The sequence below is a fragment of the Barbus barbus genome, assembly GCF_936440315.1.
Source record: "Barbus barbus genome assembly, chromosome: 48".
NCBI classification, from domain to species: domain Eukaryota; kingdom Metazoa; phylum Chordata; class Actinopteri; order Cypriniformes; family Cyprinidae; genus Barbus; species Barbus barbus.
This window is the reverse complement of record NC_136726.1, coordinates 22,969,886-22,974,885: the sequence shown is the minus strand read 5'-3', so window position 1 is coordinate 22,974,885 and position 5,000 is coordinate 22,969,886. Positions and strand designations below refer to the sequence as shown.

The 5,000-nt window shown below is 35.3% G+C and overlaps 1 protein-coding gene across 7 annotated transcripts in view; it reads right to left on the bottom strand.

Moving 5' to 3' along the window:
• Nucleotides 1–5,000, bottom strand: part of myo9ab (myosin IXAb) — a 109,809-nt gene that overhangs the window by 63,368 nt on the left and 41,441 nt on the right. The gene's annotated exons all lie outside the window — the stretch shown is intronic.

Genomic DNA, 5,000 nt, shown 5'->3' with positions numbered 1-5,000 from the left:
AACCTTCAGAATATAGACAAGAATAAAACTATAAAATTTGGTGAATGCGAGTGCTGCTGAAGTGAAGAAACAAACTCATTTTGAGAAAATGGCCTTTAAAGATATGCACTCAAATTGAAATCTATAGACACAAATATATTAAGTGCATATACAAGAAACACTTAAGTGTATTTAGGATCTTTTCTCTACACTAGTCTGAAAAAACACTTTATAAAATCCCCAAATCTCCAAATTTAACCCGTTTAATCCCAAATTTTTCCCAGACATGAAAATATACAAATGATGCGTCATTAACCCTTTTAAATATTTGATCACATTCATTCATTCATTCATTCATTCATAAAAAAATAAATACAACCATAAACGCATTTCAAAATTGTTACTTTTTTGTAAAATATAACAATTTTTTTATTTTTATATTAGTGTTACCAGTATTACAACATCAATATTGTACATTTTTTGTAACATTTGAATTTTTAATTTAGTGCAATATTTTGTCATTGCAACATTTTTGTGTAATTTTCAATAACAATTGGAAAAGTTCACTGTTATCCCACATCAAGATGTTTACTCATTCTATGACCACACTCAACAAAACTGAATATATGTGAATTCATATATTAACACTAGACACCTTAAAGATAATGTGTACTAAAAATCTGTCATATCTTTATGTTAACATACTTTACTAGCCTTTTGTTTTAGAGCTTTGATGCAGCCATCATCTTCTCACGGTGCAAACAGTAAATAAACTGCTCTGGTCATGTGACAATTTGCACTTATCGTGTGAAACTGCACATTTAATTGAGACCCTTTATTTTTTCCATATTTGCGAAATGTCTGCGCAGTAGAGATTCGTTTGGAGGTAGAGATTCGTTTGGAGCCCGAGTCTGCGCAGTAGAGATTCGTTTGGAGGTAGAGATTCGTTTGGAGCCAGAGTCTGCGCAGTAGCGATTCGTTTGGAGCCAGAGTCTGCTCAGTAGAGATTCGTTTGGAGGTAGAGATTCGTTTGGAGCCAGAGTCTGCGCAGTAGCGATTCGTTTGGAGCCAGAGTCTGCTCAGTAGAGATTCGTTTGGAGCCAGAGTCTGCGCAGTAGAGATTCGTTTGGAGCCCGAGTCTGCGCAGTAGAGATTCGTTTGGAGCCAGAGTCTGCTCAGTAGAGATTCGTTTGGAGCCAGAGTCTGCGCAGTAGAGCTTCGTTTGGAGCCCGAGTCTGCGCAGTAGAGCTTCGTTTGGAGCCCGAGTCTGCGCAGTAAAGCTTCGTTTGGAGCCAGAGTCTGCGCAGTAGAGCTTCGTTTGGAGCCCGAGTCTGCGCAGTAGAGCTTCGTTTGGAGCCCGAGTCTGCGCAGTAAAGCTTCGTTTGGAGCCAGAGTCTGCGCAGTAGAGCTTCGTTTGGAGCCCCAGTCTGCGCAGTAGAGCTTCGTTTGGAGCCCGAGTCTGCGCAGTAAAGCTTCGTTTGGAGCCAGAGTCTGCGCAGTAGAGCTTCGTTTGGAGCCCGAGTCTGCGCAGTAGAGCTTCGTTTGGAGCCCGAGTCTGCGCAGTAAAGCTTCGTTTGGAGCCAGAGTCTGCGCAGTAAAGCTTCGTTTGGAGCCCGAGTCTGCGCAGTAGAGCTTCGTTTGGAGCCCGAGTCTGCGCAGTAAAGCTTCGTTTGGAGCCAGAGTCTGCGCAGTAGAGTCATGAGGGCCGCAGCTTCACTTTCCAGTACGAGTGAGACACACCCAGTCTTGCCTTAAAGCTGCAAACGCCTGAAAGTCTCAGATATGTTTAGAAGAGTAAATCCTTCTGCAGACTCGTCGAGTTGCACCATTCACACAGACCCGACGAGACCAGTTTCAATTAAAACTTTATGATGTGGAACCGCGAGTCCCTGCCGCTCATGCAGAAACACACGCTGACCAGAGAATCCTCCAAAGGGTTCCTTCATCTGCTCAGAGTCTGTAGTGTTTACATGAGGAACCAAGAGAGGATTTATATATGGAGGTGGTGCATCGCCTCAAAAACCGCATTTCATTTAGTGACTTCATCATAATAGCTGAACAGTTAGAAATAACAAATAAAAGGGTATTTTGTAGTTATGATCTTTATAAACATGTCAACATATTACCAGAAACAGACTTGACGTAATGATCAAATGAAATGAAAGACAAATTTACATTGTGCAGTACTAAATAAAAGCCTTTTGCGCACGTCATTTGGAAGCAAGCTGCTTCATATGATCCACTACATATAAATTGAAATAATAGTTAAAATACATATTTAAATGTCAAAAATATTGTAAAATATATTTAAATTAAAGAAGTATTTTACAAATATTTAAAGTATACATCATATTAGTTGAACAACAGTTAGACGCATTTATGATATTTAAATAAAAGTAAAAAAAAAATGTCCATAAACATTAACTTTAAGCATGTGAAATATGAATTTACATAGGATTTAATAAACATCCCACTGGATGAAACATTCCATTTGGAAGCTGAATTCAAAAACTGCCTTATGGCATCATATGCCCCTTGAAATATTGAAAAAAAAAAATATTATTAAACCTTATTTTAAAAATAATAAATATCTAAATGTGTCAAATATTTAAAAATATATAAAAGTTAAATATTTAAAATATACTGTACATTATATTAGCTGAACAACAGTTGGAAGTATAAATAAACGTGTATTATAGGAAGTTTGAAAAAATTATAAACATTTTATTTTATAAATTATTATATTTTAAACATGTGAAATGTAAATTTACAGTTGGAAGCTAAATTTTAAAGCTGACATTGTATATCCCTCAAAATATTCAAAATATCATTAAAATATATTTAAAAGAATTAAAAATACTTAAAAATATTAGCTAAACAACAGTTTATGTATTACTGTATAGTGTATTATGATTTTTAGATAAAAGTAAAAAATATAACCTTCTATATGCTAAAATATTATGTTAATATAAACATGCAAACATATTTCTTTAAACATTTACTACATCAAATTAAATATAACTTTACATTGGACTAAATAAAGACTCACTGGACGAAACGTCCCATTTGAAAGCTGCCCCTCAAAATATTATAAGTATTAAATATTAATACAAATTTAAATAAATGTACAAATATTTTAAAACATTTATTTAATATCACGATTTTTACAAATATTAAAATTTACATTATGTAGGTGAACAAGAAGAAATAGATGAAACGTCCCGTTTGGAAGCTGAAAGAGTAAAGTTGCCTCTCGTCTGCAGGACGGGCCAAACGCAGGGAGCTCAAACTTTAAACAAACACAGCCTGCACCACGTGAAGCGGAGGGCGCAATATGTGAGAGACTTGATTAATGACAAGAAACGTGTGAACATGATGAAGAGAACATAAACAGCCCTGAACTCTGCAGAGCGTTCCCGAGCTCAGGAGCTCCGCTGGGAGGCGTCAGGGATCTGGAGGTGCGTTTAGACCACCCGTATTCAGTGCTCGACAGGGACGGCAGCTCAAGGAAAAACACTTTACTGTCTTATTTTTGGACAGTGAAGTACTTTGAAGTACTTTAGAATACCATTTAGTTTGCATGATGCATAAAAACGGCTATGCGTCCTACAGTTTCCTAATTTTTTTAAATTAAAATTATTAAAAAAAAAATATGAATACATATTTAAAAGGCATTTATATTAAATATTTGATATGCATTTAAAAAAAAAGCAAAATATCATTAAAAATATATTAAATTAAATTTGTACAAACAGTTTAAAAATTAAAAATACCACTAAATTATCTAAATGCTTAAAAAAAATATATATATATTTACATAAAAAAAAATTAATTATATTTTAAATACAGTTTTAAAATTGCTAAATTATATTATAATCTTTTTAAATATAAGTAATATATAATAATTAATAATAATAATAATAATAATAATAATAATAAGTGTATAAGCTGTTTAATAGTATTTTAATTGTTGAATAATTGTAAACAGACTTGGTCGGACAATAAAGTATCTATCCATCCATCCATCCATCCATCCATCCATCCATCCATCCAATCTTTCATTCATACATACACAACAGATGTTTATATATTCTACACAAGACAAAATAACTGAATTTATAAAAATGACCCCGATAAAAGTTGACATACCCTTGAAACTTAATACTGTGTGTCATTTCCTGAATGATCCACGACTGTCTTTCTGTTTAGTGATAGTTGTTCATGAGTCTCTTGTTAGTCCTGAGCAGTTCAAAAGTAAAGAAAAATCCTCCAGCTCCTGCACATTCTTTGGTTTTCCAGCATCCTCTGTGTATTTGAACCCTTTCCTAAAGTGACTGTATGATTTTGAGATCCATCTTTTAACACTGAGGACAACTGAGGGACTCATGCATAACTATTATTTAAGGTGGAAACATGTACTGATGCTCAAGAAGTCCACAATGCATTAAGAGCTGGGGGGGGGTGTAAACTTTTTGAATTGGATGATCGGGGTAAATTGTACTTATCCAGGAAACATCACAGTATTAAGTTTCAAGGGTATGTAAACTTTAGAACGGGATCATTTTTATAATTTTTGTGGAGTATATGTAAACATCTGTTATGTGAAATAGCTTATTCAGGACAGTATTAAATAAACAATAACATGCAATTTTCACGATCCCTCTTATTTTGTTTCAATGATTAGCATTTTGCACATTCTGCTTATGAGCACGACTGTACTGTATATATAAAAATCAGTGTGTGTGTGTAATGTGCTGGAATGATTCTCCGTTTCGTCTCTCGTGTGGTTTGGCAGTTTATTCCCTCTGCATTTGCTCCATAAAGAGTTTATCTGCGGTTTCTGTCAAGACAGGCTGCATATCTTCAGCAGGGACCCCGGGGCCATTTCCACACTGTCACCTTCTGTTAACCAACAGAAGAAAAGCACAGCCTCACACCCTCGCTGCTGGACAGGGAGGATCCTGCTCCCGCTGGTTAAACGAGGACCGCAGGACGGACACTGACAGGTTAATTACGCTGTC